At 39.1% G+C, this 17,048-nt stretch overlaps 2 long non-coding RNA genes across 2 annotated transcripts; both read left to right on the forward strand.

Moving 5' to 3' along the window:
- Positions 1 to 1,369: 1,369 nt before the first annotated feature.
- On the forward strand, positions 1,370 to 2,334 carry LOC128216425 (uncharacterized). The gene is made up of 2 exons (XR_008258068.1): positions 1,370 to 1,586; positions 1,879 to 2,334. It is a non-coding gene; the product is annotated as an uncharacterized LOC128216425 (long non-coding RNA).
- Positions 2,335 to 13,460: 11,126 nt separating this feature from the next.
- On the forward strand, positions 13,461 to 14,464 carry LOC128216426 (uncharacterized). Its single transcript, XR_008258069.1, has 2 exons — positions 13,461 to 13,656; positions 14,009 to 14,464. It is a non-coding gene; the product is annotated as an uncharacterized LOC128216426 (long non-coding RNA).
- Positions 14,465 to 17,048: the final 2,584 nt, after the last annotated feature.

Consider the following 17,048-nt stretch of genomic DNA (forward strand, 5'->3'; position numbering starts at 1 on the left):
CTCCGGTTTCCCCCACAACACAAAACCACACTCGCGCTTAACATCGTGCCAACGAGAGTGATTAATATAATGTTGCAATAACTTGTTTCACAATTGCTGTAAAAGTAATAGATGTTTAAACTAAACTAATAATAGTTTAATGCATGAGAATATTATGTAAAAGACATACTTTGCTAAAAACAAAACAAACATGCGCTACTTGAGAATATAATTGTCTGAATCATTCGAGAAAAAAAGCCTCCTTAAATATAAATGGACATTTAACTCTACTTTAGCGAGCGGAAATTAGAAGCCGTTTGTGCTTGACTTGATTTTCAAATGCAGCTTATTAACATAAACAATCTCATTAGGGCTGCAGCTGGGCTCCAAATTTATATCTTCACAGAAAAATAACCGATGTGCGTAGCTCGTTATATACCACACTCACAGTTGGTTCTGGACTGGTATTCAAAATTGGTCTTAATTCGATCTAAGAACGATGTAGCTAATCGGATTACTTGTTATTATTCACTGACCATTACAGTGAATGGAGTCAATGAGGAATGATCCAAAGATTTACTTAAGTTGCATATAATGAATACCACGTCTGTTCTTTTATCACAGTATAGGCCATTCTTTGCGTTATATATGGACGTTTGTACACGGCTTACACGACGTTTACCCTTAAAGCTGCACTCTCACAGATTGACCGTTTTAACGTTGGTGTTTGTTTATATGTTTTTGGTTTTTTACATGTAATGGGGTACATGTCTGGAAACCAGTGATATAAAACTGCTGATAATAGATCAGATTTCAGTTTTTCATATTTACGTTCAAAAACTGATGTTTCTAACACTTAAGGCAAAGACAATTTTCGGAATATTTTCAATTGAGATCTGTTCTAAGTTGGTGATGATGATTATGATAATGATGATGATGAGGAGGAGGAGGAGGAGGAGAAGCGCAGGAGGAGGTGGAGGAGGAGGACGAGGATGTGGCCAAAAAATGGGCTGGTTAGTGTTACATCCAAAACTGTTGAAAAAACAGGTAGAGAAGGTATGCTATTTTAGTCTTTATGTAAAGAACGTCAAATTTCATCATTGAATAATTGTGGTAATGTTATATTCTGTTTTAAGTTTTAAAGTTTTAAACTACATATTGAAACACACACCTAAAACAAATGCTTACATTTTCATTTTTACCAACTGATTGCAAAAACGGGAAGGTCGGCGTTTATTTCGGAGGTAGGGTCGGGTAACCCGAATCAAATGGTTTTTTTTCTAGGCCTGATGATGTATCGTCGCATTTCATTGGTTGAAATAACGTCCAATCAGAGCGCATTACTAATATAAGCTCATTGCGGTCTACTACAATTTGTATATTAGTTCTAGTAAGCACCAGATCTCTTAGTCGAAGTGTATTTTTCAAGATCTTTGTACACATAACTTCACGTGATTTAAACTAACTAGCTAAATAGCTCTGACATAACATTCATAGCGCCGCCCTTGCACCTCTTCAAGTATTTCCTGTAACACTTGTACTTTCATATAACAGCCATTCTGATTTCTGTGCTGAACAAGGCGAGTGTGAAAAGGAATACATACAAGGTACAAACTGGTGTTATTGTTTTAGTTGTTGCTGTTGTAATTGTTGTTGTTGTTGCCCTTGTTGTTGTTGTTGTTGTTGTTGTTGTTTTACACTGGTTTAGTAAGTATTTTTATTTCAGTATTTAACACGCATTGGTAGGTCATTATATTAATCAGATATCACTTATAAGGAAATGAACTTGAACCGCTCATATTGAATTTTGATGAATATCTTGCTCTAAAAAATTGGATCGTATATATCGCTGTATTTCCATTCATTCTAATTATTTTTATTCACACATTTATTTTTCAGACAACATTTTGAAGGAATTTAACCACCGGAAGCAAAATGAGGCTGACTGGTTTCATTTGCGCGATTCTTATCGCCGCGATCCTTGCTAGCGTTGTTACCGACGTCATTGCTCAAAGAAGAGGCGCGCTGCGTCTATGTTGTATGAATTGCCAACGTAGGGAGATGGAATGCATGATTGTCGGCAGATACTCGTGCAGATGCAAGAGTAGATTCAGAATCTCTAGCCTCGGGTGGTGAACGATAGGAATGGGCTTGTTTTTTTTTCTCTACGAAAAACCTTTACAGTTGAAAGTGTTAAGAACTTGGATCTAAGTTTTTTAACTTTGGACCTTAAATAACAGATTTTTCTCTAGTAAGTTGATTTATTACTGTGTTAGACCGTGTACAACATTGTTTCTGAGCGGAGACATGTACAAATATGTAACTAAATAAACAAATAAAGAATGCATTGTGAAATGATTTTTTTAACATTATGCTTAATACATTTAAAAAGAACAAATCAACAATAAGCGGTATTCTGCACGTGTCAGACATTATCGGAAGCCTGAACGTGCAAGACAATAGCAGTAGCTAGCGCGACCATGTCAGCAATTAGCGAACGTGTCAAAAATAAGAAGCTTCAACATGTCAGACATAAGTGGTTGCCTAAACATGTCAGACATTAGCGGAAACCTGAACGTGCCAGATCTAAGCGGTAGCATGAACGTGTCAGACATCAGCGATAGTTTGAACATGTCAGACATCAGTGATTGACTGAATGTGTCAGACATAAACAGTAGTATGAATGTGGCAGACATTAGCGGTATTCTGAACGTGTCAGACATGAGCGATAGTCTGAATGTGTCAGATATTAGCGGTAGCCTGAACTTGTCAAACATTAGCGGTAACCTGAACTTGTCAAACATTAGCGGTTGCCTGAACATGTCAGACATCAGCGGTAGCCTGAACATGTCAGACATCAGGGGTAGCCTGAATATGTCAGACATTAGGGGAAGCCTGAACATGTCAGACATCAGCGGTAGCCTGAACATGTCAGACATTAGCGGTAGCCTGAGCAGGTCAGACATTAGCGGTTGCCTGAACGTGTAAGACATCGACGATTGCCTGAACGTGTCAGACATAAGCGGTAGCATGAGCAGGTCAGACATTAGCGGTTGCCTGAACGTGTCAAACATCCGCGGTAGCCAGAACGTGTCAGACATCAGCGGTTACCTGAACGTTTAAGATATTAGCGGTAGCCTGAACGTGTCAGACATAAGCGGTAGCCTGGATGTGTCAGACATAAGCGGTAGCCAGAACGTGTCAGACATAAGCGGTAGCCAGTACGTGTCAGACATAAGCGGTTGCCAGAACGTGTCAGACATATGCGGTAGCCTGAATGTGTTAGACATTAGCGGTATCCTAAATGTGTAAGACATGAGCGCTGGTCTGAACGTGTCAGACAACTGTAGCCTAAACGTATCAGACATTAGCGATAATCTGAACGCGTGAAACATAAGCGATAGCCTGAACATGCAAGCCATAGCAGAAGTATAGACAAATCAGACATTAGCGATTGTCAGAACGTGAAAGACATAAGTAATAGCCTAAACGTGTCGGATATTAGCGATATCCTAAACGTGTCAGACAATCGTAGTAGCTTGAACATGTCAGGCATAATTGGTAGCTTGAACATGCCAGACATAAGCGGTTACTTGAAAATCTCAAACATAAGCTTTAGGATAAACGTGTCAGACATAAGCAGTAGCCTGAACGTGTCAGACATAAGTGGTTGCCTAAACATGTCAGACATTAGCGGAAACCTGAACGTGCCAGATATAAGCGGTGGCATGAACGTGTCAGACATCAGCGATAGTTTGAACGTGTCAGACATCAGCGGTTGACTGAATGTGTCAGACATAAACAGTAGTATGAATGTGGCAGACATTAGCGGTATTCTGAACGTGTCAGACATGAGCGATAGTCTGAATGTGTCAGATATTAGCGGTAGCCTGAACGTGTCAGACATCAGCGGTAGCCTGAACATGTCAGACATTAACAGTAGCCTGAACATGTCCGACATCAGCGGTAGCGTGAACATGTCAGACATCGGCGATTGCCTGAACGTGTCAGACATAAGCGGTAGCCTGAGCATGTCAAACATTAGCGGTTGCCTGAACGTGTCAGACATCGGTGATTGCCTGAACGTGTCAGACATAAGCGGTAGCCTGAGCAGGTCAGACATTAGCGGTTGCCTGAACGTGTCAAACATCCGCGGTAGCCTGAACGTGTCAGACATCAGCGGTTACCTGAACGTTTTAGATATTAGCGATAGTCTGAATGTGTCAGAAAATGCGATAGTCTGAATGTGTCAGACAAAAGCGGTAGTATAAATGTGTCAGACATGAGCGATAGTCTGAATGTATCCGACATGAGCGATAGTCTGAACGTGTCAGAAATGTCCGATAGTCTGATTTTGTCAGTCAAAAGCGGTAGTATAAACCTGCCAGATATAAGCCTTAGACAAGTGTGTGAGGCAGCGGTAGCCTGAATAAGTAACGGTGTCATTGTAACGACTGGTTATGCATATGTTGGTAGACAGTCAGAAGTGAGCGTTGTCGGTTGCGGAAGTCGCGACTGGGCAGGTGTAAACGGAAGCTGGGTGGCGTTGCTACTGTTTTGACTGAGGCAAGCAAGTGGACCTCAACGTTTGTCTGTGTTTCAGTCAAAATGGGCATGAGTAAATAATTATTAAAGTCAGGGGTATGGGCCTTGCTGTGGATGAGTGTATTGTCGTTGTCCACATAAGCCTAACGGTTCACTTCACTGTTTTTAAGTTAAGGTCAAGGCCACTTTTTTACGAGAGCGTACAGTTGCCGATACTATTCTAGTTCGCATTGCGTTTATCAAGAACTCCAAACTCTTTCACATTGACCTCAATGTGTTCTGAGTCTGAGTAGTAATTGAAATCGTTCAAGTTATTTTGTACATACACATACACATGAAGATCAAGTTCAGTGATGATTGGTGTACATTTGCTAAAGTTAGAAGGCGGAAGCTACTGATTCTTTCATTTTTGTCAATTCAAGAAACATAACTCTGAGGGAACTATGATTTTCTGGATAGTTATCAAACTTGTCCAAGGTTTTTTGTCAACTAGTGTGACAAAGTTTGGTGATGACTGATAGGTGATAACTGATGCTTGAGGAATATTAGCTTTGCCCGAAATAGTTTTCCAATACACATGGTAACCAAGTATGTTAACGATTGCTGTAAATTTGCTAAAGTTGGAGAGTGAACGATTTTTGAGGTTTGTCAGTCGGTCAGTCAGTCGGTGAGTTAGTGAGTGAGTGAGTGAGTTAGTTAGTTAGTGAGTGAGTGAGTGAGTGAGTTAGTTATCTAGTTATCTAGTTAGTTAGTTAGTTAGTTAGTTAGTTAGTTAGTTAGTTTGTTAGTTTGTTAGTTTGTTAGTTAGTTAGTTAGTTAGTTAGTTAGTTAGTTAGTTAGTTAGTTAGTTAGTTAGTTAGTTAGTTAGTTAGTTAGTTAGTTAGTTAGTTAGTTAGTTAGTTAGTTAGTTAGTTAGTTAGTTAGTTAGTAAGTTAGTTAGTTAGTTAATTAGTTAGTTAGTTATCAAAACAGTGTGTTTGTGAACTTCTTATCGGTATCATAATTATATTCTTCCTTGCACATTAAAACTTTTTAAAATCTAGCAAATCGCAGAATTGATGAAGTAGTTAAAGATTGTAACTGTCTCTACGCACAGAAACTGCATCACCAGCCATGTTTCCATGACAATAAGTGTAGGGACTGCATCACAAGCCATGCAATGACGAAAAGTGTTACCATGGCAACAAGCGCTGTAATTGCATCGCAAGCCATCTTATTATAACAACAAGTACAGGAACTGAATCAGATGCCATATAATCACGACAACAAAACGCAGTGTCTGCATCACCAGCCGTGTTTCCACGACAACAAGCGCACGGTCTAGATCACCAGCCGTGTTTCCATGACAACTAGAACAGGGTCTGAATCGCCAGCCGTGTTTCCATGAGAACAAGCGCAGGGTTTGCATCGCCAGCCATGTAACCATGCCAACAACCGCAGGGTCTGCATTGCTAGCCGCGTTACCATGACAACAACCGCAGGGTCTGCATCGCCATTCTTGTTACCATGACAACAACCGCAGGGTCTGCATCGCCATTATTGTTACCACGACAACAAGCGAAGGGTCTGCATCGCCAGCCGTGTTACCATGACAACAAGCGCAGGGTCTGCATTGCCAGCCGTGTTACCATGACAACAAGCGTAGGGTCTGCATCGCCAGCCGTGTTACCATGACAACAAGCACGGGGTCTGCATCGCCAGCAGTGTAACCACGAAAACAAGCGCAGTGTCTATTTCGCCAGCCGTGTTACCACGACAACACGCGTAGGTTCTACATCGCCAGCCGTGTTACCATGACAACAAGCGCAGGGTCTGCATCGCCAGCCGTGTTTCCATGACAACAAGCGCAAGGTCTGAATCGCCAGCCGTGTTACCATGACAACTAACGTAGGGTCTGCATCGCCAGCCGTGTTTCCATGACAACAAGCGCAGTGTCTGCATCGCCAGCCGTGGTACCATGACAACAAGTGCAGTGTTTGCATCTCCTGCCGTGTTACCATGCGCAGGGTCTGCTTCGCCAGCCGTGTTACCATGACAACAAGCGCAGGGTCTGCATCGCCAGCCGTGTTACCATGACAACAAGCGCAGGATCTGCATCGCCAGCTGTGTTATCATGACAACAAGCGTAGGGTCTGCATCGCCAGCCGTGTTACCATGACAACAACCGCAGTTCAACAAAATTTTAAAAAGAGCCTTTAGACGTTCCGGTTCATGACGAAAATATGGTTTAGATATGGTTCTAGAGAATATGTCGACCTTTGACTCTGACTGTAATGTAAAAGTATTAAAACGTTCGGCGTATGTTATGTCCGAGACACACAAAACAGTCCTAACTGTGCTTTTCGCTCAGTCCGCCCATTCTTAACCATTAAGATAATACAAGTCATCTACAATTAGTTTATAAAATCAAAATTTGAAATTCACCGCGTACATTCAAATCAGTCATATAATCACATATCGTACGACGTACTTTGCATGAGTCTGTGTGAACTCCTTATGAAAATTGATATAAATAATTTAGTCCAGAATAAAAGCGTATTTACTACTAAACAGATTTAAGACCATAAACAGTGTATGTATATCACGTTATATATTGCGTCATAAATGTTACATAGGATGGTAGCATTTTGCTTCGAATGAAGACTTTAATCAAATATAACTTCACTATTTTTTCACCATTTAAAATGAACTATAGTGCAGTCTATGCCGCTTACGGAGCCCCGCCTTCGAACTTTTACCAGAGTTTGATTGAGAGTGAAGTTTTTTAAAACACTTCCCCAAATCTTTTCACAAAACGGCCGTCTGACGGAGCACTTTTTAAACATTATTTTGGAAACAGGTTTGTCGAAGTGTTTGATGAAACTAATCACCTTATCAAACTCCGGTAATAACACGAAAGCGCCCCTTTTAAGTGGCACTGACTGTCATTTGTTTGTATTTAAAATGGTGTAGTAAAATAAATTTATCTTTGATTTAAGTCTTCATTTTAAGCAGAATGTTGCCTTCCGACGAAGCATATATGCCGTAATTTATCACGTGGTATACACACACTGAAAACGTCCGTTTGACGGAGCACTGTCAAAATATCATTTTTGAAACATTTTTGTCGACGTGTTTGATGAAACTAATCGCCTTATCCAACTCCAGTATTTAAACGAAGGTGGGGCTCTTTAAGCGACATAGACTACCCTTTGTTTCATTTAAAATGGTGTAGTAAAAGAAAAAGCATATTTGTTTTAAGTCTTCATTTTAAGCAAAACGTTGCCTTCCGATATAGCAAATATGACGTAATTTATCACCGGTATACACACACTGAAAAACGGCCATCTGTTGGATGAAACTAATCACCTTCTCAAAGTCCGGTAATAAACGAAGGTGGGGCTCTTTAAGCGACATAGACTACCCTTTGTTTCATTTAAAATGGTGTAGTAAAAGAAAAGTCATATTTGTTTTTAAGTCTTCAATTTAAGCAAAACGTTGCCTTCCGATATAGCAAATATGACGTAATTTATCACCGGTATACACACACTGAAAAACGGCCATCTGTTGGATGAAACTAATCACCTTCTCAAACTCCGGTAATAAACGAAGGTGGGGCTCTTTAAGCGACATAGACTATCCTTTGTTTCATTTAAAATGGTGTAGTAAAAGAAAAGTCATATTTGTTTTTAAGTCTTCAATTTAAGCAAAATGTTGCCTTCCGATGTAGCAAATATGACGTAATTTACCACGTGATATACACACACTGATAAAATTCACGTAGCCGTTTTAAGTCAGCAATCCACGACCTGACCTTCATTTATTTTGTCGCTGACGCTCGCACTTAACAAATTGTCACTTAGCGTTAGTAAAACCACGCGATATTGTCGTTGTAAATAACTTGTGATAAAGCTTTAATGTCTTTGATTAAATAACTATTAAGACGTGTATTATATTCTATTTACTTATCATTTAAGGTTACCGATCCATCATTTATAAAAGTGCAATATAATCATAGTAAAAATAGTGTTAAGGTTAACTACTCGGTAATCCCTTTAAAGATGCACTCTTACTCTCAAATAAGATTTACCAAAATTAAAACAAATGCTTTAATATACTAAAAATGATGAATAAATGTCGAAAACAATGGTTCTTAGGATATTCAAAGGTATTCAAAGGATACTGAGTTTTATTTGAAAGAAAGGTGCAGAAAATACGATATTTCCACCTAAAGAGACGAGAGTAGATCACAGTAAATCTTTTAGCACTTACCAATCGTTTAATATTTTTTGCGTTTCCAGCTATAAAAACACGGTTACAATATTGTTATCAGTAATTAATATTTTCCATAAATGCATTATTTAGGAAGCAGTTAAAGGTTTATCACTCAAAATGTATGCTTGTTCTGCATGCGTATGTATTGATTTTGAATAAGAGTGTCACTTTAAACAGTTCACGATAACTCTGTTTTTTTACGAAGATTATATGTTTAAATGCATATAGCATCGGATATTTTGCTTTGGAGTTTTGCTTTTCGTCAATGTGTGTAGATTTTTCGAGTTCGATCTGGGCACAAAGTCGGTGAATAACGATATATCAGGATTTAAACCATGCATGGATTTGCATTTTTTTCTTTTCTTTTTTGCTTGCAATGCTTTTCAACTGAACAAATATTGTATAAATAATAGTGTATTTTTGGAATCTAGAACAGGACATTAAATGAAGAATGCAAGGTACAAGTTTTGTTTTAGATCCGAGGTGTTCACGCTTTGCATCGACTCCGTTTCTATTTAAACATGCATGATATACCGTGATAGGCACATTAAAGCATTGCATCTTCTGCCGTTATATTCTATACCAGTTTAGAATACAATGTACAACCTACATTTACAGCCAATGAAATTGCCGATGGGCATTCATTAGGAACTACGCTTAATCATTTAGAATTTAAACGTGTGCGAGTGTTTAAAAGCCCGCCAACTGCCAATCAACCGCTACACAATCCCTGCGTTAGATTCGGCGTTGACAATGCGTGAGCCAATGAGGTTGTATCCTAAGTCAGTTAGATGACCTGAATGAAAATCCTTATGATAAAGTAGCGCTACGCCCACTCCGCCAATACTTAATCATTAAGATTTAAATTCTTAATCATTAAGATTTAAATTCATGTCATCTAAGTATTACATATATTGTTCACTATGTTCTATTCCTCTTCAGAGCTGTTGAAGCACTGGCCTCTTTTCAATATATACAGCCAGAGAGTTTGAAGATTTGCTCTAACTCCACAGTTATAGACTATACACATTGTGTTGGCGTGCACAAAACTCTATCTGTGCTCTGTTCAATATACAACGCCAGAGAGTTTGAAGCTTTGCTTTAACTCCTCAGTTATAGACTATACACATTGTGTTGGCATGCACAATACTCTATCTGTGCTCTGTTCAATGTACAAAGCCAGAGATATTGAAGCTTTGCTTTAACTCCTCAGTCATAGTCTATACACATTGTGTTGGCGTGCACTACACTCTGTAATCTGTACCCTCTTCTCTATTCAATGTGCACAATGTGCCTATCACGGCATTTAGAACACAATGGTTCGGAATATAGGGGACATACAATGCACCATTCGGAACTCCTCGGCCATTTAACATCGAAACAACCTCGGATGAATGCCGGCACATCCGTAGAAATAGTCCGTATTTTTAGTTAGTGGCAGTGTTTTATTACGTATTTTGCATTACTGGTGATAAATGATTGCCAGTCAAGTGTATTTTTGTATACATAATTAAGATTCCCAAGGGTTTAGTCATAAAGTTTAAATGCTAAATTGAAATTACTACTTACTTGCAAAGTAGTTAAATGTAAAATATTTCTGACATTGTAAACGGTCAACATACATTGGAGGTTGTTTTCGATGGAAAATGGCCGAGGAGTTTCGAATGTCCATCAAAGTTTATAGCGCATATCTGTATAGTTAAGGAAGTATATACACTGCTAGAACACCTCGGATCTAAAACTCATCTGGGCGGTATTCAATATACAAATGTAGGTCCAAATGGGATCTAAGAACGATGTAGCTAATCGGATTGCTTGTTATTTATAACTGACCATTAGAGTGAATAAAGTCAATAATGCATGACCATAAGATAATCTTAAAGGCATATTTTAAGCCTTCTATTAGTGACCCCCCCCCCCAAAAAAAAAAAAAAAAAAAAAATATATATATATATAAATATATAAAAAAAAATCGTGTATAGTACATAACCTCTGTGTATTGATCTTAATCTAATTGCCTTGTGTCGTCTTATCAGATCTCCGATCTGAGTATCCTGCTGTGCAGTTTGGGAGGTTTCATTATAGAAATGGACCCTAAATGGCCCTGAGCAAGTAAACAAATACACAGGAAATTGGCCCCTACTGTGACATCAGTGCAATGAGCAGGAAATGTACAGCCAGGGATTATCACGCCAAACATTCCTTAAACTAGGCCTTTAAGTTCAATATTGAATACCACCCCCGTACATTTTTTTTTAAAAATGACCATAGTAGCTCTCACTGAGTGTGTTGAACAGTTCATGAAGCAAAAACTGAGGAATAGAAACATGTGTGTATAAGTACAAACATGATGTTTGACATAAAAATGTTCAAAAAGTAGGTCGATCCATCTGTTAACATTCCGCTGCAAACAATTTATTCCAGCAGCGCATCAGACTATGTCAGGCAGTATACCGCTGCCTCATATTGCCCAGCAGGTCAGAGTCAGTGTTTGTATTTTTTTTATCTAGAGTCACTTAACAAATTTACACGCGAGATAACACTGAATTTCGACACCATCAACAGCCAACATTATATTTTGGAAGAAAGTTCCACGTGTGTACTAAGGCCAAAAAAATAATAATGTTTGTTTAGGGTAACCTTCCCAAAATTTCTAGGTAGGGTAGGTAGGCATTTTTATTTTATTTTTATTTTTTCAAAATCTGTCGTAAGTTCAGAGTGTTTTCTTGCACATGGCAGTATTTCCTACATTACTGTCATTGCCTGACTTTGTTTTATCATATAAACAATAATTCTGATTAAAATATGCATTTATCCGCCCTTCGTAACTCTCTATTCGCTAACGAATATTTTTTCTGCTCAGAAACGGAAAAACATAGTTAAAGTCGGCGCATTTTTATAGGTAGGGTCGGGTTACCCGAAACAGACATATTTTTTTAGGCCTAAACAATAAACAACGTTATAAAGTAACTTCTATGTATTCGATAAAGTGACCACACCCGATGTAGTACAAACAATGCGATAAAAATATAAACAACAAGTAAATCAAGTAGATTCAACATGTTTTATATAACAAATTATTCAGCTTCAAACCCTATGAAGATGGTATGTAGCCTTTGGTCTGATATGGTCGGAATATCTACGTTATCCAGTTGCTTATGCACCAGTCAATTGTAACCACGCCCCCCCCCCCCAGGTCCGGGGGTATACCGGGGATAGCCGGGGAAAAGGGCAGTGTTTTTACTTTCCAGGTGGCCCCGCAGGGCCGGGTGACAGCGGTTGTGTTGTCATAGCGCCAAATTAAGCCGAGAGTGGGCCTTATATAGAGTCTCTGGGGATTTTACCCGGGGTTGGCTGGACCGTAAGTCAAAGTCCCGGCTATTCTCCGGACCTGGGGGCCGCGGTTACAAATGACTGGTGCATTATATCTGTTAAAGTTTACAACGTTGTTAACGGCATTGGTGTTTAATTCAAATGGTAAACTGCTACTTGACGGCATGGCGTTTAATATGAAAATCGGTAACATGAAAAAATCTCGCTTATCCGGGATTTGTATGATGTTTAAATCATATTTTAAAATACTATTGATATCAATGATAGTTTAATGTACGAGATTAGTATGTTAAGACGTAATTCTTGCTCAAGAGAAAACATAAACGAGACTATACTTGTCTTAATCATTAGAAAAAAAACACCTCCTACTTAGACCTTGAACTCTACTATAGCGAGCCGAAAATGCCACAAATTAGAAACACATGTAAGCTGTTTGTGCGTGTTGACCTGATTTTCAAATACAGCTTTTAAACATCAACAATCTCATTACGTCTGCAGCTGGCTTCCAAATCTTTATCTTCACAGAAAGATAGCTCATGTGCGTAGCTTGTTATATATCACACTCACAGTTGTTTCTGGACTGGTATTCAAAATTGGTCTTAATTCGATCTAAGAACGATGTAGCTAATCGGATAACTTGTTATTATCCACTGACCAATTGAGTGAATGAACTCGATGATGTTTGACCCTAATTTTAACTTAAATTGCAAATTAATTAACACCTCTGTTCTTTTATCATAGTATAGGCCATTTGGCTATACACATAGACGTACATGCACACGGCCTATACGGCCTATGATTTCCTTTAAAGATGCTCTCTCACAGATGGACCGTTTTGACGTGTTTTTTTTATATGTCTTTGTTTTGGAATGAATTTTTACATGTAATGGAGTACATGTCTGGAAATCAGTTACATTTAACTGCTGATAGAAGATCAGATTTCAGTTTTTCATATTTACGTTCAAAAACTGATGTTTCTAACACTTAAGGCAAATGCAATTTTCGGAAGGTTTTCAAATAATTGAGTTATGTGGTGGTGGTGATGATGATGATGATGATGATAAAGTTTAAAGTTTTAAACTACATATTGAAACACACACCTAAAAAAAATAAGTATATATTTTTTATTTAATTTTTACCAACTGACTATAAAAACGGTAGGGTCGACGCCTATTTCAGAGGTAGGGTCGGGTAACCCGAATATCTTTTTATTTTTTTAAAGGCCTGATGATGTCTCGTCGCGCTCCATTGGTTGAAATGACGTCCAATCAGAGCGCATTACTAATGTAAGGTCATTGCGGTCTTCTACGATATGTATCTTAGATCCGGTTAGCACGAGATCTCTTAGTCGAAGTGTATTTTTCAAGATCTTTGTACATATAACATTACGTAGTTTATACTAACTAGCTAAATGGCTCTGACATAACATTCATAGCGCCGCCCTTGCACCTCTTCAAGTATTTCCTGTAACACTTGTACTTTCATATAACAGCCATTCTGACTTCTGTGCTGAATAAGGCGAGTGTGAAAAGGAATACATACAAGGTACAAACTGGTGTTATTGTTTTAGTTGTTGTTGTTGTTGTTGTTGTTGTAGAAGTTGCTGTTGCACTTGTTGCCTTTGTTGTTGTTGTTGCAGCCCTTGTTGTTGTTGTTGTTGTTGTTGTTGCCCTTGTTGTTGTTGTTGTTGTTTTACACAGGGGCAGCAAGTATTTTTATTTCAGTATTTAGCACGCATTGGTAGGTCATTATATTAATCAGATATCACTTATAAGGAAATGAACTTGAACCGCTCATATTGAATTTTGATGAATATCTTGCTCTAAAAAATTGGATCGTATATATCGCTGTATTTCCATTCATTCTAATTATTTTTATTCACACATTTATTTTTCAGACAACATTTTGAAGGAATTTAACCACCGGAAGCAAAATGAGGCTGACTGGTTTCATTTGCGCGATTCTTATCGCTGCGATCCTTGCTAGCGTTGTTACCGACGTCAATGCTCAAGGAAGAGGCGCGCTGCGTAGATGTTGTACAAATTGCGAACGTAGGGGGATGGCATGCAGGATTATCGGCAGCAGAAACTGCAGATGCAGGGGTACATCCGTATTTAATGAACCCGGGCCGTGAACGATAGGAATGCGCCTGTTTTTTCTACGAAAGACCTTTACAGTTGAAAGTGTTCAGAACTTGGATCTAAGTGGTTTAACTTTGAACCTTAAATAACAGATTTTTCTCTAGTAAGTTGATTTAAAACTGTGTTAGACCGTGTTCAACATTGTTTCTGATCGTAGAGATATGTACAAATATGTAATTAAATAAGCAAATAAAGAATATAATGTAAAATTATTTTTCTTAACGTTATAAATCCTTTCAATACATTTGAAAAGAAAAAAACACCCAAACATAAGCGGAAGTCTGAACATGTCAGACATAAGCGAAGGCAGCAATGTGTCTGGCATATGAGACGGCCTTAACATGTCAGGCATTAGCGGAAACCTGAACATGTCAGACATTAGCGACTTGAACGTGTCATACATCTTCGGTAGCCTGAATGTGTAAGACATCAGCGGTAGCATGAACGTGTAAGATATAAGCGGTAGCCTGAACGTGTCAGACATCAGCGATAGCCTGAACATGTCAGACACTAGCGGTAGCCTGGGCAAGTCAGACATCAGCGGTAGCCTGAACTTGTCAGACATCAGCGATAGCATGAACATATCAGACACTAGCGGTAGCCTGGGCAAGTCAGACATCAGCGGTAGCCTGAACTTGTCAGACATAAGCGGTACCCTGAACGTGTCAGGCATTAGCGGTTGTCTGAATGTGGCGGACATAAGCTGTAGCCTGAACCTGTCAGACATAAATGGTAGCCTTATCATGTCTGTGATAAGCAAAAGTGTCAATCATAAGCGGAGGTCTGAACGTACGTGGCAGCCATAAACAGAAGCTTAAACGTCTTAGCCGTTAGCGGTAACCATAACATGTCAGATATAAGCAGTAGTCTCGACGTGTTAGCAATTAACAGTAGCCTAAACGTGTCTGCCGTAAGCGGTAGCCTGAATGTGTCAGACATAAGCGATTGTATGATTGTGATAGACATAAGCGGTTGTCTGTATGTGGCAGACATAAGCGGTTGTCTGTATGTGATAGACATAAGCGATTGTCTGAATGTGATAGTCATAAGCGATTGTCTGTGTGTGGCAGACATAAGCGATTGTCTGAATGTGATAGACATAAGCGATTGTCTGAATGTGATAGACATAAGCGATTGTCTGAATGTGATAGACATAAGCGATTGTCTGTATGCGGCAGACATAAGCGATTGTCTGAATGTGACAGACATAAGCGATTGTCTGAATGTGATAGACATAAGCGATTGTCTGAATGTGACAGACATAAGCGATTGTCTGAATGTGATAGACTTAAGCGATTGTCTGAATGCGACAGACATAAGCGATTGTCTGAATGCGACAGACATCAGCGATTGTCTGAATGCGACAGACTTAAGCGATTGTCTGAATGCGACAGACATAAGCGATTGTCTGAATGCGACAGACTTAAGTGATTGTCTGAATGTGACAGACATAAGCGATTGTCTGAATGTGACAGACATAAGCGATTGTCTGAATGTGATAGACATAAGCGATTCTCTGAATGTGACAGACATAAGCGATTGTCTGAATGTGACAGACATAAGCGATTCTCTGAATGTGACAGACATACGCGAATGCCTGAATGTGACAGACATAAGCGATTGTGTGAATGTGACAGACATAAGCGAATGCCTGAATGTGATAGACATAAGCGATTGTCTGAATGTGATAGACATAAGCGATTGTCTGAATGTGACAGACATAAGCGATTGTCTGAATGTGACAGACATAAGCGATTGTCTGAATGTGACAGACATATGCGATTATCTGAATGTGAGAGACATAAGCGATTGCCTGAATGTGAGAGACATAAGCGATAGTCTGAATGTGGTAGACATAAGCGATTGTCTGAATGTGAGAGACATAAGCGATTGTCTGAATGTGATAGACATAAACGTTTGTTTGAATGTGATAGACATAAGCGATTGTCTGTATGTGGCAGAATGTGATAGACATAAGCGATTGTCTGAATGTGAGAGACATAAGCGATTGTCTGAATGTGATAGACATAAACGTTTGTTTGAATGTGATAGACATAAGCGATTGTCTGTATGTGGCAGAATGTGATAGACATAAGCGATTGTCTGAATGTGATAAACATAAGCGATTGTCTGAATGTGACAGACATAAGCGATTGTCTGAATGTGATAGACATTAGCGATTGTCTGAATGTGACAGACATAAGCGATTGTCTGAATGTGACAGACATAAGCGATTGTCTGAATGTGACAGACATAAGCGATTGTCTGAATGTGACAGACATAAGCGATTGTCTGAATGTGACAGACATAAGCGAATGCCTGAATGTGACAGACATAAGCGATTGTCTGAATGTGACAGACATAAGCGATTGTCTGAATGTGACAGACATAAGCGATTGTCTGAATGTGATAGACATAAGCGATTGTCTGAATGCGACAGACATAAGCGATTGTCTGAATGCGACAGACATAAGCGATTGTCTGAATGTGACAGACATCAGCGATTGTCTGAATGCGACAGACTTAAGCGATTGTCTGAATGCGACAGACATAAGCGATTGTCTGAATGCGACAGACATAAGCGATTGTCTGAATGTGATAGACATAAGCGATTGTCTGAATGTGACAGACATAAGCGATTGTCTGAATGTGACAGACATAAGCGATTGTCTGAATGTGACAGACATAAGCGAATGCCTGAATGTGACAGACATAAGCGATTGTCTGAATGTGACAGACATAAGCGAATGTCTGAATGTGATAGACATAAGCGATTATCTGAATGTGATAGACATA

This window comes from Mya arenaria, chromosome 14, assembly GCF_026914265.1.
Source record: "Mya arenaria isolate MELC-2E11 chromosome 14, ASM2691426v1".
NCBI lineage: Eukaryota > Metazoa > Mollusca > Bivalvia > Myida > Myidae > Mya > Mya arenaria.